The sequence below is a fragment of the Colias croceus genome, chromosome 10, assembly GCF_905220415.1.
Source record: "Colias croceus chromosome 10, ilColCroc2.1".
Lineage (NCBI taxonomy): Eukaryota > Metazoa > Arthropoda > Insecta > Lepidoptera > Pieridae > Colias > Colias croceus.
In genome coordinates this window covers 2348547-2371370 of record NC_059546.1, presented here as the reverse complement: position 1 = coordinate 2371370, position 22824 = coordinate 2348547, and the positions used below count along the sequence as shown (strand labels likewise).

The window sequence follows — 22824 nt, the reverse complement described above, 5'->3', positions numbered from 1 at the left end:
ATTAAAGTTTGCACAAACTTCCATCCTTCCGCCTTATAACTTTCGGAGGTTCATGATTATGAAAGCCCATTCCTCTTGCTTCATTTTTCATCATTAAAACAATTGCTTTGCAGCCACTGGCCACCTTCTTCGAACAATACCACCTTCCATTATTATTCTTTACTTTTCTAAAATAGGTATGCCCCTTGAAAAATAGTATGTTACCCGTTCTACCTCTACTTGAGATATATTCTAGGTCTGAAAACGATAAGGGTTATTTTTACATTGGTATAAACAATAATAACGAAAAGACGTGTGGCACTCGGGGACTGCCGCGGTAAAGCATTGCATAGCATTCCTTCAAGCCACACCTTCGTGCCTGTCGGAGTGGGGAGCGTGAGGTTTTTCGTTACGCAATTTCTGGATTGGATCCCCGCGCTCAAGGCCCGCGATAGAAGCTATGCAATAGCTTAATAGCCAAAATTAGAATAGGTTCATCTGTAACATCGTTGATCGTAGCCAAAAGGCCGAGAAGCAAAAGAAATAACACAATTATTTTTGAACAATCATCATTACATTTATTTAAAACCAGTATGTTAAATATGTATACTTATTTATTAGAAAATGAAAGGGCATTGTTATAACAATAGTACTTGTATCTGTACAATAAAATCATTTGCCAAAGCCAAATAAATACACTGGAAATGATAATATCTTAAGGAATCAAAATATAACGATACCTATTGCTTCTTAGGGACAAGAAAATTTAATAAATCACTGACACGTCCAACGGGATCGAATGATTCCGATTCTTCAATCTCAGTGGGAAACTTTTCTGGATAATGTTTTTTGTAATGTCGATAATAGCGGAGGAAATCAGCGTCATCTGAAGGTGCTTCTGAAACTAAATCCAAATCTTTTGATAATCCTTTAACAAAATAATAAACTTTTTATTGGGTGCTTTTAAATCATACTCTGGAATAAATTCTAGACGTGTAGATGAAGTAGGTAGCATGAGAATTGTAAATTATTGTACAACTTTGGGGCACCAAATGACTGATTTATTATAAAAGACATCAAATTCACCTTGTAACGTTGTACAATTTACACACCATGAGTTAAACAGGATAATAATAACATATTTAAAGTTTGTAAAAACTTATTTTTGTTAGGGATGTATTTAAATAAAACACGTGTTTTACAGTTTACCAATCATTTATTATCATTTTAAAATATCTGTCTGGTACAAGTAGTTATTAATTAGTACTTATAATTTAAATTAGAATTAAGGTAAAGTGTTGGAATCTACATAAATTACGTGAGGCGTTTTTTAATCCATTAGGTGCAAAAACACTTTTTTCAATAGACAATTACAATATTACAAATATTAGACCGAATAGTTAAACAATCGTATCTAAACCCTTACAATTTTACCATCATCAGTACGGTGGAGTTTTGGCGGTGGATGATTATGTTCCCCCTGTGCAACTGAAACCAGCCCTTCTGGTGTTGTCCACAGCTTACTCTTACATCCATCCAATCTTTTAGAACAATACCATCGATTGTTACTATATGCGCATGTGAACGTGTACCCTTTGAACACTGCAATGTACTTGCCACGTTTACTCGGAATATACTCAATTGTGTCTGAAACAGGTGATGTTATCGTTACCTCATAAAACAAAAAGATTTGGAAATGACTTCCAAGCATTCGTTAAATAAACTCCATTAACAGTTAATTCATTTATTCGTTGCAGACAATCTTATAGCCACTTACTCCCTGCAAATACTGCACGTTACTTAGACAGTTCTGGTCAAAATCCTAAAAACTAAATCGAATATAGTGAGCCATCATGACGTCTAAATAACTGAGGAGGCAGATGGTCATGTGCACCAATTTCTGTAACCTGGTTTCCCAGCACAAGAACTGCTTTACAGCCTTTGGACTTTTTGGAGCAATACCACCTTCGTCTATTGTGGATTGCAAAATATGTATATCCCTTGTAAGCCAGCTTATTCCCTTGTCCGCCTCTACAAGACATGTATTCTACTTCTGAAACATTAATCCCATATGAGATTTCATCAACAGCATCGAGTTTTTCATACAATTCAATCTCAAGTGTATTACAAGAATATGTGACTAGGCAAGTGAAGCCAATAACGAATATCGAAATTATTATAAGTCTCAATGTCAATTGCCAGTCGTTTTTATTTTTAAATTAACTAATGTGTTTTTACAATGGCTCCCAAGCATTCGTAAAAAAAACTTCATTAAAGCTTAATTATTTCATTTGTAACTAATCTAATTGAATAATTAACCTAATGGCTATTTACGCCCTGCAATGTCTGGATGTTTTTATGACAGTCTTGGTCAAAATCGTAAAAACTAGACCGTATTTAGTGTACCATCAGGACGTCTAAATAACTTTGGAGGCAGATGGGCGTGTGCACCAATTTCTACAATCTGGTCTCCCAGCATAAGAACAACAGCTTTACAACCGGAGGCCTTTTTGGAGCAATACCACCTCCGTCTACCATGCATTGTGAAATATGTATATCCCTTGAAAACCAGCTTATTCCCTTTTCCACCTCTACAAGATATGTATTCTACTTCTGAAACATCAACGCTATATATAATAAATCATCAATATAATCACAGACACTTTTCCAAAATACACTTAAAATTCAAGCACGTACCTAGAATTTCAAAAATATTTATTTCAACTAGTCAATAATATTTATTTTTCAAATAATGTGCTTTTTTGAAATCATGAAGTGAATGGTCTTGAAAACAAATACCTTACGATTCAATGTATTGATTCTACAAAGGTCTAAAAAGAGAAATACAAAGATAATTTGGATTTAAATTTATTTTACACTAGTTAGATACATTTTGGTCATTTTTTATTGTATCAATTTGTAATGATAAAAACAACAAAGCACATGGGACATTCTGTTTTAACACATATTTTCTTCCAAACCTTAAACATTTATTCGGATAATACTTAAGTAAGTATTATGGTTACAACTTTTAACAGAACTTATTCAAAAAATACCAAATATTTGAATAACCGAGAATTATAAGGTGTTTTTTACGTTTCGGAAAAATGATTATTTTACAAGTAATAGGTAAATATGAGTAAGTTATAAAAAATATATATTAGTAAGTAATAAAATACACAATAACGTATAAACCAAATGAATTTATTAATAAACCTATCTTATTTCTTAATAATAAAATACACTAAAACAGCAAAACAAATAGAATACAGTAGAACAAATCAATATACCTATAGTAGAACGCCGATTATCCGAATCAATTGGGACCGGGGTCGATTCGAATAATCGGAAATTCAGATAATCAGACATAAAGAAAAACGAACTGTCACATGTAGCATAAACTTTTTAAATGTTTAACAAACGTAGTTCTACAATACTAAGAACAATTAAAGAGGTATATTAGCAAAAAAAGTCATAACTGTTGAAATATACCAGCACTCGAACTTGTTAGGTACCGCAAAACAAAAGAAAAATTTATTGGTTTTATTTTTTTTAAATAAATCGCTGACCGATTCGGATAATTGGCGATTCGGTAATTTGGCGTTTGACTAGTCGGCGTTTTACTATACTATCCTTTTTTGTTATAGTACCATCAGTATTTTTCACAAAAATCGGAGCAGGATGATTATGTTCTCCGATATCTAAAATATCATTGCCTGTTAGAATGACTCTGGCTTTGCATGTAAGTTTTTTCGAACAATACCATCTATTTTTGCTTCTCATTCTGGCTGTCCTTTATACACCAGCAAATATTTCCCACGTTTAGACGGTATAAAGTGAAAACCTGCAAAATGCTAATCCTGCGGTGAGATCTTATACTACATATTATGTAGTAAGATGAAATGGAAAATTTCTTAAAAATAGTTTTTCGGTGCCGGTGTCATAGCTCCGGTGGATTTTAATTTCGATTTTGTTGCTTATATATGGACATATTATTTAGTTATCTATACCTTTTCTAAACTTTCCTTAGAAATATCACAGTAACACTTTTTCAGTCTAATCGAATATTTTGTGAATAAAACTAAATAATCTTATCAAATTAGTTTATTGAGACAAATAGAACATCTTTAAAGTATCTGCTTTCAATGTGATTCGTCACTAACCAAAGTGGTGTACTTTCAGATATAAAAGAAAATATAACACATATTTATCACAAAAGTAGGTACCTACCTATTGAACGGGCTACTGACCTACCTGCAGGAGTCAATTACCTTAATTGTGTTTCTTTTGACGAGAACAGCTGAAATTGCTATCTACATTTATGTATCGTCCCGTCAGAAGCCGTATACAGGACTGGTGGGGAATGATCGTGTGTACCACATTGCTCCACGTACGATCCTATAACCGTTAACTTGGCTTTGCACCCCTTTGCTTTCTTAGAGCAATACCATCTGTTCTTTGTCCTCATTGTAACATAAGTGTGTCCTTTATACAGCAGTAAGCGACCGTTTCCTCGTCGACTCCGAATAAACTTTACATCTGGAACATAATGTACCTATTTTATTTTTCACGTCACATCTTAACACTAGTGAACAATTTTAATTGTACGTAATTAAGTATCCGTCTAATAAATTATCCGCCCTCGTTGTTTCTTGTACATGTCATGATTTCGAATTCATTTTTTTGCTTGTTATCTTCCAAATACTATCGACATAAACAATAAGGCAAATTAATTTCAAATATTGAAAGTCAGAATTGCAAGCCAATATTTTAATAGACACTCGATAAATCACATCATATTTTACAGTTAGTTAACTAGTACCTATTAGTTTATACCAAATAAATATTTTCGCATAAATAAAGGATTACTAATAACCCTGTGTTTTGATTGTAAGATATATTTTAAACGTCGACGATAAACAATCAAACTTTTCTAAGGAAAGGATTGATTTTATTTATCCGTCTTATTATAAACTAGCGGTCCGCCCCGGCTTCGCCCGTGGTACATATTTACGTTTTCTCTACATAAGAGCCATCCTCGTACTTCAAGGAATATAATAAAAAAAGAATTAACGAAATCGGTTCAGCCGTTCTCAAGTTATGCGCTTACCAACACATTTTGGGATTCATTTTTATATTATATAGATGACGAGCAGAATAATAATACTGTTATGATGTTGAACTGTCGATTGAGCTCTAATTTCTTCATTATCTACTATACCAGTAAATGTATGCTTGTTCTGCGTAATGTCCATTTCTACACTAATATTTTTTTAACTATAAAGAGGAAAACTTTGTTTGTTTGTTTGATTGTAATCAATAGGCTCATAAACTACTGGACCGATTTTAAAAATTCTTTCACTATTCGTAAGCTACATTATCCACGAGTAATATCCATACTAATATTATAAATGCGAAAGTAACTCTGTCTGTCTGTCTGTTACTCAATCATGCCTTAACTACTGAAGCAATTTGCATGAAATTTGGTATAGAGATATTTTGATACCCGAGAAAGGACATAGGCTACTTTTTACCCCGGGAAATAGGATAGGTTTTATCCCGGCAATCCCACGGGAACGGGAACTATGCGGGTTTTTCTTTGACTGCGCGGGCGAAGCTGCGGGTGGAAAGCTAGTAGGCTATATAATTATATATTATCACGCTAAGACCAACAGGAGCGGAGCCACGCGGGTGAAACCGCGCGGCACAGCTAGTCATCCAATAAATTACTGAACAATCAAGAGCTCACAAAAGTAATAATTCACATATTACCAATCCAAATCACACTTTTAAGAAGTTGTCCTGCCTCCATCACCATGTTCTAAATAATTTAGGAGGTGTATGATTATGAACTCCAACAGCCTTAACTGAATTGTCAACTAAGATAACCCGAGTTTTACAGCCTTTATTTTTCCTCGAGCAATACCACCGTTCTCGATTGCCCATTGAGGCAAACGTGTAACCTTTGTAGACGAGCAATTGCCGCTTACCACGATTGGATATACGAAACTCCACTTCTGTAAACACCTCTTATTATTAGACTTATTTACCTTATTACACAAACACTATGAGTAGGTATCTACTTATACACTTTGAGTAGGTAATTGAAGAGGTTATCTATTGTTGTAGAAAAAGTATAACTACCTCTCTTTACGCTTGCACCGCTAGTCTTCATGTTCGACATAATATGAAAGAGGTTCTTTTTTCATATGTCGAAGATGAATATTCTAAATGGGTTTAGTTACCAAACTGGTATTCTTGGGTATATGAAGGTATTTTGAATTTTTAAATCAAAATATTGAAATGAAACACTTAATGTGATCATTTATTCCTTTATTTTAATATTATACCTCAGCTATCAAACACTCTAGGGATGATTTTCCACCAATAATGTGCGATGATGTGTAGCGAGGAATGTGTTTGTAAGTCCTCACACATCATTGGTGGAAACGCACCCTTAGCATCTCGCCATTTCCCAATCTAGCTATATATGGCGGGCCGTGATTATGCTCACCAATAGGGATCAAACAGTTATCCACCTTCACTATTTTAGCCTTACAGATTTTTTTTTTGGAACAATACCATCTATTTTTATGTATATTTGCATACGTGTGACCTTTGTACAGAAGAAGTTGCCCTGATCCACGATTTGAAGGTATATATTCGAACTCTGAAAATACAATATAGTTATATACCTACATATTGTATATGTACACATATATTATCCACAATGCTCGCAATTCATTATAATGTGAAACAGGAACGTGATCTAAAAAATAGATTCCATCTCTTAAGTCATATATTTACTTACACAAATACGACTAAATAAATCGTGATATAACCTTAAATTAGATTTATACAAGTTCTAAAATTGTAATACATAATATTATAGTAAATTTAATTATTGTAATAACAAATACACAATCTCCATTAAATAAAACCGCCATTTTGAAATAAACATGAAAATAAATCTAGCGTCAAAGCACAAAACCGCACCGCGGTTGGTAGCGGACGGTCTCAACTGCTTGAAGCGATCCGTGTACGGCCGCCCTTTAGTTAACGCTATATTTTTCAGTCATAAGCCGTACACGGACCGTTTCACGAAGTTGAGACCGACGGCTTCGAGCCGTCAACTGCGTGGTTGGTAGCGACAGCTCGAGCAGTCAACGACCGACCGCTCGAGCAATCCGTGTACGTCGCTCAGTCGTAATAACTGCTCGAGCAGACCGTGTACGACCGGGCATAAAAGATGCACATTCTTTATAATTCGGCTTATCATACAAGCGATCTTGTTTTTAAAACAACGAGTTGGTTTGCGTCAACATATAAGCAGCGTTCCAGTCGAAGTCCTGTACAGAACCGGAGGGGAATGACCATGTTCTCCTTCCTTTATAACCTTGCCACCCACAACCGTAAGCCGCACTTTACACCCAGCTAGTCGCTTCGAGCAGTACCATTTGCATTTGCTATTCCTTGCGAAGGTAAACCCTTGGTAGACGAGCATCTGGCCCTTACCTCGATGTGAGGGAAATAACTCGTATTCTGTAATGTGTTGCGAAATACAGAATCAAATGTTGAGGCTAAAGTATCATGGAAATTGTCTTTCTAAGTCAATTTAGTAATTATGCCTTTAAAAATAATAATAATTTTGACAGTGACAGTGGGGATACAGCGAGCAGTCCTGCTGGACAACGCTCGGATAGTCCGTAGGTTCCTCACTCAGTAGCCCTAGGCTCCGGCCGGCACAATAGCGCCGCGAGACGAGATACTTGCCCCCCCCCCCCCCCATTATAATAATTTGTTCTTTGTATTCTTTCTTAAACTATTAGTACATACGTCATATTTATTAGTTTTACGGAATTTTACTTGGCTTTGTATAGCATAAGTGTTCCATATGCTTTAAACTTTTATTATAAGGATAAAAATTATTTAGGTAATGTGTTTGTGTTTTCCATGTGTTTTCCTTGGTTAAACAAAAAAAATCCTAGTTTCATATATTTTATTTCACTAAACAATAAACGCACCTAATTATACACAAACTGTACCAATACATACTTGAATTTACTATTTTCACTAATTTAAATTATCCAGAAACCTTTATGTGATATTTTCCAGAAGTAACGTATTTCGGAGGCTTGTGGTCATGACTATTTTCGTACAGAAGCATTGTCTGTTCATCTTTACCCAAATGTATTTTCGCCTTACAGCCTTTAAACTTTTGTGAGCAGTACCAATGTTTTGGGGTCATTTGTGAGAATGTGTATCCATCTACCATGAGTAGCTTTTTGTCACCAACCAAGGTTATAAAACGGAAATCTAAAAGAACATAATACATTAATTAGGGGAATCACAAAGATATTGTTATAATTGGCTCCTGAGACACAGTATTGGCTCCTGAGACACAGTATTTTACTAATTCAGGAGCCTATGGACTCATATATATAAGCTGTACCTATTTTTTAATTTCAATAAAGTTATTTATTTATTTATTTATTTAATTTTAAGAGTATTTCCATAGCTAGTTAACCGCAATAAAACAAAATGAGTCTTTGTTTTACCAGTACTGCTTCCTTTTTAATATTAGATGTTTTAAAGAATTAACTTCAGCATGTATTTAATTTTAACCATTTATTTGATCAATTTCGACTTAAAAAATATTAATAGAACTAAAACTTAAAATAAATTGATTCAAAAATAAACATCGACAATTGAATAGTGTACATCATAATTCATAATTAATTAACTAAAATAACAGCTGTTTGATCATTTATAAAAAGTGAAGAATCATTTTTTTTATGTCTTAGCGGGCAAAAGAGCTGGCGCGTCACCGGATTAAATCATGTCCTAATGGTATAATTCCCTATGGATCTAAACATTTTCTTAGGCGGATGATTGTGGCAATCAAATATTTTAATGATAGCCCCTTGAGTATCCAGGTGAATCTTCGCTTTACAATTAGGGTGATGAGTAGAACATATCCACCTATACAAACTGCCTTTTGCGTAAGTGAAACCGTTAACTAGGATCAAATTCTTCCCTCTTTGCGACAGGACTACTTCATATTGTATACCTGAAACCATTTTTTACGTGGCATTAATTCGTAAGAAATTTGTGGTTGGGATTAAATTTGCAATTCTTATAATATTCGATGTTGCATATTTTGTTAGGGTAAAAATAAAAGTTATATGAACTCCAGCTTAATGGCTATACTTAAATTCGTCTTAAGTAATAAATATACCTTTAAAGGGAAAAATTTAATATCATTATGGTGTTTGATATATTTGAAAAATTTAGGAAAAAGTGTCGACCAACGTGTAGGATAACTTTTCGACCGAGTCTAGGTATACATACCTTAAGGCGTAAGCATAGAAAAGTTATAATTATTTATTTACAAGTGTAAATAAAACATGTTGATGTTAATTTATAAATATAAAATTTTATTACAAATTACAATACGATACAACCAAAAAATCAATGACTATATAGCAGTACAATATATACCAAACAGAAATATTGTTAACTTAGCAGATGAAAAATAAGAAAATTTTATTATGTTTTTATTTATGTTTTAGGAATACCAACAAACATTGTTCTTTAATATCAAAATATAGTAAAAAAAACAATCAAATGTTTGATGAGGAACGATTTAATTTCAGAAGCTATTTATTTTTAATTTCCAACCTTATGATATACGCCATCATTAGACACATGGTATTTAGCTCGACCATGTGTATGTTCTGCAATAGCAACCGTTAATTTTCCATCATCGAACAAATGGACGCGAGCTTTACAACCAGAGTTTTTTCGGGTGCATAGGTATGTGGTTGATCTAATCCCTTTATTTCTAGTATTTCTTTTGAGAAAAGTGTATCCGTCTATCATAAGAGGGGTCCTGTTTTGAGATGTCCTAATAAATTTATACTCTGGAGCTGCAAGTTCATTTATTATTATTCTTTAAATATTCATAAAAAGAACAGCAAGAATTAAAATATAAGACTATCCAAAAATTGTGAACAAGTTTCACAAGTTTTGGATATGTATTTGAATTTTTTTGGAATAAAAAGAAAGTTGAATAAAGTGTAGGATAAATTCCACTGAGGAATCATGGGTAGCCTATGAGATATTGGTGTATGGTATATGCCTTAATGCGTCAGCTTAGAGATAGGTAGGTATTTATTTATTGTGTGAATAAAACAATCACGTAGAATTAATTTTATTATTATAATATTTTTATTACAAATTACAATACGATACTATTTAGCAGTACAATAGATAGTAAACAGAAATATTATAAAGTAAGCAGAAGAATGATGATGAATAAAACAAAAATTGATGTTTTTTTTTATTATTTTTAAAGTTTACGAACACAAATTGTTCTTCATTCTCAAAATATAGTTAACAGTTAAACGATTGATGAATTAATGTATTTGCAGAAAACTGTGCAATAGTTATACCTATTTTTAGAATTCCGAACCTCAAAATCAAAAAACGGAACTCTTATAAGATCTGAACCCGTGAACAGTCTTGGAATTTGGTAAAAAGCAACGTCTTATAGCACAGATATAGGATAAATTGTTAAAAACATAAATAACATAATTAAAGAGAGTGTTTGTTCGGCACCCTGGGTGCGCGAATCGGACGGTTTAATTTTTAATTTGCAAGCTTGTGATATACACCACCTTCAGACACATGGTATTTAGCTCGACCGTGTGTATGTTCTGCAACAACAATAGTCAATTTTCCATCAGCGGTCAAACGAACGCGAGCTTTACAACCGGAGGCTTTTCGGGTGCAAAGGTATGTGCATGATTTCATTCCATTACCTCTACTTATATTGAGAAAAGTGTATCCATCTATCATAAGAGGGGTCCTGTTTTGAGACGTCCTAATAAATTTATACTCTGGAGCTGCAAGGTTATACAATATTAATTAGAATAAATTAGTAAAAAATCAACTAAAGTATCGAAGAAAATTATTTGCGTTTAAGTATAATGCAATTGTACTAAAAACCCTTATACCCACAAGGATTTTGGTGAAATGATATCTTAATCTATAGTTATCAACATTTTGAAAACTACAGAAATAAAATGGAAAAAAATAATATATAATATATATTACGGCTAAAGGTAGGTGAGAACATAAACTTAAGATTAGCCGGCTAAACTTAGGTTTATTTTCGACGAGGTGTTAATGTTAGTTTGTTCTATCTTTAGCCGGCTAAACTTAAGTGTAACCGCAGGCCCTTGGCTAAAAATGTAGAAGGAAACTGGCTCTTCGCCGGCTGCTGCCGCAGCACGCTCGCTGCGCTCGCTCGGCTCGTGCGGGTCTTAAGAGTTCTAACCTAACCTAACCTAGCCACCAGCTTTCTGCCCTGAGTCGGGGTGGGTAGATTTGGTTACTATAATACATGTAAGGAACAGGGCGAGTGTTTTCTGGCATTTCGCCGGCTGCTGACGCAGCACGCTCGCTGCGCTCGCTCAGCTCGTGCGGGTCTTAAGAGTTCTAACCTAACCTAACCTATGCCACCAGCTTTCTGCGTGCGGGCCCCTCAACCCTCCACCGGCCCGGCGCGCCCATCGAATACATTTTTAGCCGTTTCGTTTCGGTTAATGTGCACATTAACCGGCTAAAGATGGAATATCACGACGCAAACAAACATGTTTTCGAACTTTAGCTGCTTCTCGAAAATAAACCTAAGTTTAGCCGGCTAATCTTAAGTTTATGTTCACACCTACCTTTAGCCGTAACATATACATATATATAAATAAATAAATATTTCAGGACATTTTTCACACACGGCACGAGCTGATTCCATACTAAGCTTTCGCTAGTGTTATGGTAACCAGATGGCTGATAAACATACATATATAATTTTAAATAAATACTTATATAGATAATTAACATCCAGACACAGAGCAAACATCTATGTTCATCACACAAATATTTGCCCCGGGTGGGAAATAATAAAATAATCATTAATAATAACAATTAAGTTTACCACACTTAAAACCAATATTTAATATTATTTTACAACTTTTTTATTATAAGTAAAATATATTTACAAAGAAATGATCACATCAAACAATGTTCAGGAAATTCGTCGTTAGTGACACATTTTTATACATATACATATATATATATTTTTTTTATTTAAGAAACAATCATATCATTATGAAACCAGAGTATTGGCACTCAGTTCAATTTCCATAGATAAAATATAAAAAATCATATGTCCATCGGAAGGAACTTAAAACTTGACATAGAACTACCACCTAACGACTAACAATAAATTTATTTTTCAAATTATCAATCAATCAATAAAATTATTTAAAAAAATTAACAAAACATATTAGTTATCAAAGTCAATTATTAAACAAAAAATAACGCTATCGTTCACTTTGGTAACTAAATAACTAGTTAGTAACTAATTGGCGATCCCATACAACGTATCGGAAAAAACAATCTAAAATAAAAAGCAATTCAACAAATCTCTGAAACGTAGTTACTTTGCTGAGGAATATATCATTTTCCCGATGTACCCAATTTGAATTATATTTTCTGATAGAAGGATCCAACACGCACGTATCTGGGGCGAATATGGTCATGGTAATCTCTAATTGCTATTATATAACCCCTATTGTCCATTTTGATTCTACACTTGCACCCTTTAAACTTTTGGGAACAATAATACGTATACTTAGCATGATTGTTTGCAGCGAATGTGTATCCATCATGCATGAGCAATCTAGAACCGTTGCTTAAAGTTATGAATCCAATCCCTGGAAATAAAAAAAATATTTCACACAACTTAAATTAAATGCAGGCAACACAGGGGAATCTCGCCGAAAAACTGAGTTTATTTTCTGATTTTGACGATTTTAAAGCGCCTCTATACTTAACTATATAGAACTAGCTTCGTTTCGCGGTTACACCAGCGTGGCTCCGCTCTTGTTGGTCGAGGCGTGATGATAATATATAACCTACTAGCTTACCACCCGCGGCTTCTCCCACTTTGTCTAAAACCTAATAAATTATATACTAAAACCTTCCTCTTGAATCACTCTATCTATTAAAAAAACCGCATCTAAATCCGTTGCGTAGTTTTAAAGATTTAAGCATACAAAGGGACATAGGGACAGAGAAAGCGACTTTGTTTTATAATATGTAGTGAAATCAATAAAAATATGCCTAGGTAGTAAGTACATGCAGAAAAAAACCCAAAAAAGTATCAAAATAGATTCACCCAGTTGAAATAAATAAAAAAAAATCAATGAGAAAAGTGATTTCAAAACATGCTAAACTATCAAATTCTATTTTTAAAGCGTATACATATTATGTACGTTACATATATATGATTAATTTTCGAAGATTCGAAAAAAAAGGAACTCAAAATAAGGGGATCATCAGGATAATTAAATAAAATAACTTTTTTAATAATACCTTTTATTGTTACGTTGACAGCATAATGAAGTGCTTAAAACAAGTGATAACTGCGTTAAAAACAACCGACTTCAAACTTGCACTTGCAAAATTTACAAATACCTACAGACAAAAATGCTCATAAAATAAAAGCTACTGGGCCTATCCGAATAAAAATTTTATGGGACCAATTCGACACCATCCCGCATCGAACAAAAAAAGAATCACGTAAATCGGTTCAGGAACCTCGGAGTAATCGGTGTACATACATAAAAAAAATATATATATATACCGGCCGAATTGATAACCTCCTCCTTTTTTTTGAAGTCGGTTAATGAAAATAGTTACCATCAGATAAACAAGACTTTTTAGTCTATAAACTTTCTACTCATCTAAAAAAACACACAATATCAAACGTGTAACTCACAGTATAAACTTGCTCTCTCGCATTCTGTGTCAACTCTCGAACGTTCAAGCCCTTGTTCAAGCCATTCAAGCAATTGAATGAATAGCTTGAAGAAATGACCGATGGATTTTTATCATCGTAATTCTTTATTTACAAACAACAAACAGTTTTAATTTTATAAAAGCATGTAAAATAGCTAAGTAAAGCTTTGGTTGTGGATCGACTATCGAATGTATTATAGTTAGTTATTAATGGGAATTACAGTTTCAAACTCCCGACACAGCCGGTTTATGTTATTTTGTTTTTATGTCATAAAATATAATAATATCACACACACATATGGGTACACAATTTTGCACACCAATATAAATTTAAAGACTATATCATTAGATCCCACACTGTATTACTTATTAAAAACTAAAATAAAATAATTACATAATCCTATGATAAATTCCGTCAGGAGTCACGAAATACTTTGGCGGAGTGTGCGCATGCTCCAACACAGATCTATCAGAAATCCCGCCTATTGAATCGAAGTAGACTCTAGCTTTACATCCACTGTCCTTTTTGGAGCAGTAATAATGTTTCGATTTACAGTTCTGCGAAAACGTGTAACCGTTTACCATGAGAAGGTACTTGTTTCGAGGCGTCTGTATCATTCTATATTTCACTGAAAATTAAAATTGATCAGAGGTATGAACATTCTTTGTTACGTAAAGTTTGGCAATTTTCTAATTAAAGTGCTGTTTCAACATAGTGCTATATTATGTATCGGTGTATAGAAAAAGACAGGAATCAAGTAGAAATAAGTGAAAAATATTCCTCAATTTTCATATTGTTTGTATTTTTTAAAAACTTGCTAAATTATCAAATTCTATTTAGGTGAGTAACTATACGTATTATTTTTTGGTGAAAAAACTGAATTCAAAATTAAAAAATAAAATCAAAATTATTTATTTATTTCATTTACATTAGGTCTTAAACTAATTTGTGATTGGAACACTCCTAGTAATCAAATAAAATGCTTGTGTCAGGAGGTTCCGCTCTTCCTTAACACTATTACAGAAATAAAAAAATATGAATGAATATAATGCGAAAACCACAGGCGAAAACATAAAAGAAAAAATGACTTCAGAAAATACATCCCATTTCAAGAATCGTTGTCAAGGTACTTTAATAAAAATACTCATAGTTAGACGAACAAGTCATTTTGCATTAACTATTATTTTTCACTCGTGCCATATAAAAACTCACAATAGGAAACGTGTAACTCACAGTATAAAACATATTACAATAGTTACTATTTCATTCCCTTTTGATCTTCCGTATGTAGTAGTCTCCGGCACATTCATATTCTGGACGGCTGTGCATATGATCGCCTTCAACATGCAAGATATTTCCCATTTTATCCAATCGTATTTTACTCTTGCAGCCTTTCTGTCTTTTGGAACAACAATATATTGTCTTGTTTCGGTTGTTGGCACAAAATGAGTAGCCATGGTACAGAAGGAGCTTAGAACCGTTGGATAATGTTATGAAGATGTACTCTGTAATAGTTGAATTTTTTGAATAAGCTGAGGAATACGTATGAGAATAAAAGAAGTCCCTTGTAACGTCGATACGATAACGGCGATCACGTGTACCATATTTTCAACGCCACACTTCGGAAATATGCTACACTTTTAAAATTGGCGGTAAAACTTCCTTGTCCTGGAGATATCCCATGTAGGATTTTGCAATCGTTATAAAGAAATGAAAGAGGTACATAAAATATTGTTTAAAAAACTGTACACTAAATACAGCTTTTTTAATTACAATGACTATGGTTCGGTTGTATATAAAGTATTTCATGGCAGGCGCTCATCTTGACGAGCGCTCTACAATTCCTGCTCTTCCTCTTGGAGCAATACCACAGTATCACATTTTTGGTGAATCGCGCCTTATAGTACGTGTAGTTATCGAGGGTCAGTAAAGCGCCACGTAACGTCGGAATAAAACCGATTCGACCTGAAAATGTCATATTTGGATACTTATAGAACCTTTTTTATAGGCTACGAATATTTGTTTAAAAAAGTAACATTTATATAAAAAAAGAAATGGTTGTTAATCACTCAATAGATGGCGCGCGGTGTGTCCCTTCAGACACATAAAACTGAAAGAATAGAATAAATTCGATCGCTCGGGCGGGTCACGAGTGGCTGAGTTGGTGAGGCATCCGCCCCGGAATGGCGCGAAAGGATGCGGGTTCGAGTCCCGCCTCGTGATCGAATTTTTTCTATTCTTTATAAATTTATATTTATAAAGCATTTGAATGCCATAAAACCAAAAATATAAATTCAAAAAAGATCTGCTTTTTTTAATTAAAAAGGTTAAAAAAATAGAGTAAAAACGGTTTGAAAATTAGAGAATAATGTATTATTTATTTAAAAGCCAACGTAAAAATTCAATGAATAAATGAAAGATTTCCATTTTAATACTCCACTGAGAAAGAGTAATTTTCCACATAGTTTTTAGTTGGCTCATGAAAATCATCTGAAAATTTTTAATAATAAGTCAACAAAAAGCGTAAGGCTGGTTGCAGAGCTTGACCGACCGTCAGTGCGTACCGTCGGTCCTGACGATACGCATCAACAATTGTATGACTATGACACTAATGCGCATGACAATACGCGTGCGTATGGTCGGTCTAGCTATAAACGGTTTTATGAATTTCCATACATATGACAAGCGCGACTGACGTACGCACTGATGATTAAAACTATTCTGAGGGCCGGACTTTGTATTTTTCAGTTTAAAGATGGAATAATCTGTCAAGTGATGGGTGGTTAAGCTCTTTCATACAAAAACATTGCAAGAAATTAATCAATTTTTAAAATAATATAGATTGACTTATGCGAATAAGCTTTTTTGGGGGTCCGCGAATCATTATAAGGTGACGCTAGAGGTCCGCGGATCATGTTAAGGTGGCGCTCGGTGTCCTTTGGAGAAGGCTTGGAAAGGCTGCTCTAGCTCTACGTTAGTTTGATGTAAATGCACCGTAAGGCAATTCAACCCCTCAAAATATTTTATTTCAAAATTATGGGTGATTGTCATTAAAACAAGTCAAACAATAACTTTTTTTACAGATACGGCATTCGGTTTTAACTTTCCTAGATTTTTTGGCAGCTTCATTACTTGACAATGTATAACGAAGCTTTTTATAACACCCTACACATCGCCGCTGCTTCGAACACTTTATCAGATGATGTGTTTTATAGATTTTAGGTTCTGAAATATCAAATTTAGGTGTTTATTTTCAGCCAGCAATTCGAAACAAATAGCAAAAATAACAATAGAAATTGATTGATATAGTATGCTTACAATAAGAGAATTGATACTTGGCTAGCGTGGTGGATTATGGCCTGATCACTTACGGGAGGTCCGTGTCCCAGCAGTGGGAACATATAAACAATTTGATGTATGATGGTTTTTTATATGAGATCCCACCGCAGGATTAGTGCGTTCATAGGTTTTTTGCTAAAACCAAAATTTTATGTATATTTATAATTAGGATCTTTATGTATATTTATAATAAGGAAATTATTTATCTACTGGGTTGCCAGTCAAAATTTGGCCGCATGCATCAATACATATAATACTTAAATCTATAGAAGGTTCAATTCTGTACATTGAAAATATTGAAAAAAATAAATAGCTGTTACTGGATCGATACCAAACCCAAATATGTGATTAAACAAATTTTTGTCTGTCTGTCTGTCTAAGCTTCTTGAACACATACATAAGTTTCTTGAATACACACAACTACTGACAAAACAAATATAAAAAGATATTTATAAAAAAAACCTGCTTTTTATTAAAACAAGTTATATTAAAAAATAGAGTAAAAACGGGTTTGAAAAATAGAGAATATTGTATTTATATAAATTTATAAACAATAGAAATATAAATATTGTATTAATTATTTAAAAGACAACGTAAAAATTCAATGAATAAATGAAAATTTTCCATTTTAATACTCCACTGAAAAAGAGTAATTTTCCACATAACTAGTTTATAGTTGGCTCATCAAAATCATCTGAAAATTTCTAATAATAATTACTTGTTATAAGGTTTATTTCACTTCAAAAATTTACACAAATTTAGTTTTTATATAAAGAAACTTAAATTCTTAATTTGTCTCAATAAGATTGAGAAATAAAGGCACCTGTTACGCGTAAAGTATGTAAATTAAGCACGTTAAATACGTCAATGTGGAATCAAGAAATCCTGAAATCCATTAATATAGTTAATTAATAAAAAATGTGTACGTGTACTAGTGTACACACGTAAGAAGTGAAACTTCTTTATGACCTTATTTTTCAAAAAATAATTGACTATATGCAACTTTACAGAAATACGTCGAATCACGCGTGGTAGGGATAAGAATAAGGCGCGTATCGGAAAAAGGCACGCGTAACGAAAAAATGTTACACTAAATTTTTTTCCAACCCCGATAAAGAAGTTTCACTTCAAAAAAGTTAACATCAATTAGTACACTAGTTACACGTTCAACGAATACCACGTTAAATAAGTATTTCTAGGCGGAAAAAAGTAAATACTTTACGTGTAACACGGGACTAAACTTTTTTATCAAAATCGAATCGAATATTGATTCTAACCCCACTATGTCAAATTCTTTTAGTGTAAAGAGGCGTAGAGCTTTCTTTCGTTGTTCTTAGGAAGTTCGAAAAGGTTCTATGCAATATGTTCTAATAACTACTGAACAACACTGAATACGAGTTTTCGTTCACACTAAAAAGATCACGAAATAATACTCTAGCTCTACGTTAGTTTGATGTAAATGCACCGTTAAGGCAATTAAACCCCTCAAAATATTTCATTGCAAATTATGGGTGATTTTCATTAAAACAAGTCAAACAATAACTTTTTTTACAGACACGGCATTCAGTTTGAACTTTCCTAGATTTATTGGCAGCTTCATGTCTTGACAATGTATAACGAAGATTTTTATAACACTCTACACATCGCCGCCGCTTCGAACACTTTATCAGATGATGTGTTTTATAGATTTTAGGCGCTGAAATAACAAATTTAGGTGTTTATTTTCAGCCAGCAATTCGAAACAAATAGCAAAAATAACAGTAGAAAATGATTGATATATTATGTATGCTTACAATAAGAGATTGATACTTGACCAGCATGGTGGATTATGGCCTGATCACTTACGGGAGGTCCGTGTCCCAGCAGTGGGAACATATAAGCAATTTGACGTATTATGCTTTTTTATATGAGATCCCAAAGCAGGATTAGTGCGTTCATAGTTTTTTTGCTAAAACCAAAATTTTATGTATATTTATAATTAGGATCTTTATGTATATTTATAATTAGGAAGTCATTTATCTACTGGGTTACCAGTCAAAATTTGGCCGCAAGCATCTATACATATTATAATAAATCTGTAGAAGGGTCAATTCTGTATATTGAAAATATTGAAACAAAAAATAGCAGGGGGTGTTACTGGATCGATACCAAACCCAAATATGTGATTAAACAAATTTTTGTCTGTCTGTCTGTCTAAGCTTCTTTAACACACACAACTACAGACTGACAAAAGTAATAATAAAAAAAATATAAAAAATACCTGCTTTTATAATTAAAAAAGGTTATATAAAATAGAGAATATTGTATTATTTATTTAAAAACCAACGTAAAAATTCAATGAATAAATGAAAGTTTTCCATTTTAATACCCCACGAAGAGTAATTTTCCACATATGTAGTTAATAGTTGGCTAAAATCATCGAAATTTTTTTTAATAATTGTTATAAGGTTTATTTGACTTCAAAAATTTACAAAAATTTAGTTTTTATGAATCGTAATAAAGAAAGTTAAGTACATAATTTGTCTCAAAAATAAATAATAAGATTGAGAAATTAAGGCACCTGTTACGCGTAAAGTATGTAAATTAAGCACGTTAATTACGTCATTGTGGAATCAAGAAATCCTGAAATCCATTAATATAATTAAAAATGTTAACATCAATTAGTACGCCAGTTACACGTTCAACGAATACCACGTTACATAACTAAGTATTTCTAGACGGAAAAAAGTAAATACTTTACGTGTAACACAGGACTAAACTTTCTTATCGAAGACTACTAACAGAGCATTTACATTAAAATCCAATCGAATACTGATTCTTACCCCACTATGTCAAATTCTTTTAGTGTAAAGAGGCTTTCTTTCGTTGTTCTTAGGGCGTTCGAGAAGATTCTATGCAATGTTATGTTCTAATACTGAACAACACTGAATACGAGTTTTCGTTCACACTAAAAAGATCACGAAAGAATACTCTAGCTCTACGTTAGTTTGATGTAAATGCACCGCTAAGGCAATTCAACCCGCCAAAATATTTCATTGCAAATTATGGGTGATTTTCATTAAAACAAGTCAAACAATAACTTTTTTTACAGACACGGCATTCAGTTTTAACTTTCCTACATTTATTGCCAGCTTCAGCACTTGACAATGTAGAACGAAGCTTCTTATAACACCATACACATCGCCGCCACTTCGAACACTTTATCAGATGATGTCTTTTATAGATTTTAGGCTCTGAAATAACAAATTTAGGTGTTTATTTTCAGCCAGCAATTCGAAACAAATAGCAAAAATAACAGTAGAAATTGATTGATATATTATGTATGCTTACAATAAGAGAATTGATACTTGGCTAGCGTGGTGGATTATGGCCTGATCACTTACGGGAGGTCCGTGTTCCAGCAGTGGGAACATATAAGCAATTTGATGTATGATGCTTTTTTTATATGAAATCCCACCTCAGGATTAGTGCGTTCATAGTTTTTTTGCTATAAAAATGCTTGCGGTCAAATTTTGACTGGCAACCTGATACTGATATAATATATTCTCATAAATATACATAGTTAAACGTTTGGTTTTAGCAAAAAAAACTGTGAACGCACTAATCCTCTATTGATATTAAGCTAATTCTACATGTACATTTTTAACTTGCTAGATCAAAATATTTATAGATCATTTAAAAAGGTTCAAAAATGTAGTAAGGCACTTCAAACACTTCAAAAATAATTGATTCATATTTAGCTTGCATTTTATGGGTGTTTTTCATTAAAATAAATCAATAATTTTATTATCCAAAATAATAAATAAACAAGCCAAACAATAAGTTTTTCTACAAATATTACATTCTGTTTTAACTTGCTTAGCTTTCACAGCAGCTTCTTGACTTTTCAAGTAATGACGAAGTTTTTCATAACATCCAAGGCATCGCCTTCTCTTTAAAACCATTTCCAGATGATGTGATTTATTATAATAAATACAGGCTGTCCTAGTTTGGGGTCCAAATGTTACATGTTTGTACCTAACCCACAAATTGTTCAATAAATGATTTTATTTTTATTGATTTTGGGCTCTGAAATTGTAAATTTATGGCTCGTGGTTGGTTTATTATACTAAAAGCTTTGATTGTCACACTACAAGGCCAACTTACACATACAAAAGCAGAATAGATGTTAATTGTACTAACGGTAACCAATTTTATGTAACATAATATAGAATAAGTAATCGTAGCCATGTGTCATTACATTGTCTAAATGTCAGAGAAGTACATTAATTTATGTCGAAACCATAAGCAGTTTTGACAAATTAATTTGATTGTATTTCTTTAAATTTAAAAGAAAAAATTAGAAACGTCTGCCATTTGTCCAGGCCGAGTAATCAGCTAATCATTCATACTCGTAGTATAAATTTTAAAAACTTTACAGCTGATAAGCTTTAAAAGTATATTATGATGTTTTTTATCGAATAATAGAGTATTTATTAAATATCTAATAACTATTTCATTTCATTAAAAGTGTGAAATTGTGACTTACCTTTTATTAATATCGAATTTCATTTTGACATACATTTATACACACATGTAAACCTCATTGGCAATTATTATTACCTTATTGCTCAATATAATTAATTTGAACTTTTAATAATATAAACCAATGTTTCGTCTCAGTACTACACAAGGTTAGGAATAGGAATACCTACGTAAGATATGTATAACATAGCACTCATGATCATCACTTGTCAAATGTAATGTTTAAGTCTGTCCCAAATTAGAGACATATTGAAATATACTCAACGCAGCTTACAGAAAGAATTTCAGATTATTTAAAATTAAGGTATAACACAACAACAAGAAGAATATAGTATTTCAGGCAATTTCACACTTATATTAATAACATTGTAACCCATGAATGTAAAACAGACATATGTAGACAAGTTTTGTAAAGAAATAACTATTTTGAAACTCATTACCAATCATAGTTTAAATATATGTTATGAAGTAGGTTATATATAAAACTTAAAAGATACTCAAATAGAAACAACTAATAAAATATAAGAGAATTTTATTGAAATTAACAAAACAGTTGTTTACAAATGACATTCTTACAGTCTAACACTTACCCCATTATTTCTTATTATAGTATTTGCTGATGATTTTATTATCACACACACTGCACTGTAAAACTAACACTCACACACAATAGACACAATAATGTTTAATTGAATTCCTATAAATTTTTCTACATGTCTGATAATAATATAGGTTATGTTGTCATAATATATTTATTAAAAGTCTTATCAGTTTGTATAATTGAACTGCACATTGCGAATATACTCAAAATTGATGTTTTGTTAAAATTATACGCGTTTTCCCATAAATACAACTAAAACATTTTTCTAAAGTTTGCAAACAATTTATTTGACAACTTGCCATAACAACTAGTGTTGTACTAACTACTCTTCACTTATGTTCGATTCTGTTAACAATTTTTGAAGTATGTATGGCTGAAATTATGGGTTACCTAGTTAACCAAATAATAATAGTAACTACTTATTTGCTAGTATATAAACTAGTTATTACCATTATTATGTATCTCAGTTCCATAATACACGGGTACCATCATAAGGAAAGTACCCGGTCCTTTG

The 22824-nt window shown here is 32.6% G+C and overlaps 1 protein-coding gene and 4 long non-coding RNA genes across 11 annotated transcripts in view; 1 reads left to right on the top strand and 4 right to left on the bottom strand.

The window, feature by feature from the left end:
• The window catches only part of LOC123694735 (protein tramtrack, beta isoform), a 437925-nt gene that overhangs the window by 388460 nt on the left and 26641 nt on the right, over positions 1-22824 (top strand). The window lies entirely within an intron of this gene.
• LOC123694769 lies at positions 576-22684 on the bottom strand. Its single transcript, XR_006751856.1, has 2 exons — positions 22300-22684; positions 576-883 (listed from the first exon to the last, which is right to left on the bottom strand). It is a non-coding gene; the product is annotated as an uncharacterized LOC123694769 (long non-coding RNA).
• LOC123694773 lies at positions 1176-2845 on the bottom strand. Its single transcript, XR_006751860.1, has 2 exons — positions 1757-2845; positions 1176-1626 (listed from the first exon to the last, which is right to left on the bottom strand). It is a non-coding gene; the product is annotated as an uncharacterized LOC123694773 (long non-coding RNA).
• On the bottom strand, positions 4069-5992 carry LOC123694770. Its single transcript, XR_006751857.1, has 2 exons — positions 5752-5992; positions 4069-4518 (listed from the first exon to the last, which is right to left on the bottom strand). It is a non-coding gene; the product is annotated as an uncharacterized LOC123694770 (long non-coding RNA).
• On the bottom strand, positions 10182-10981 carry LOC123694771. The gene is made up of 2 exons (XR_006751858.1): positions 10803-10981; positions 10182-10697 (listed from the first exon to the last, which is right to left on the bottom strand). It is a non-coding gene; the product is annotated as an uncharacterized LOC123694771 (long non-coding RNA).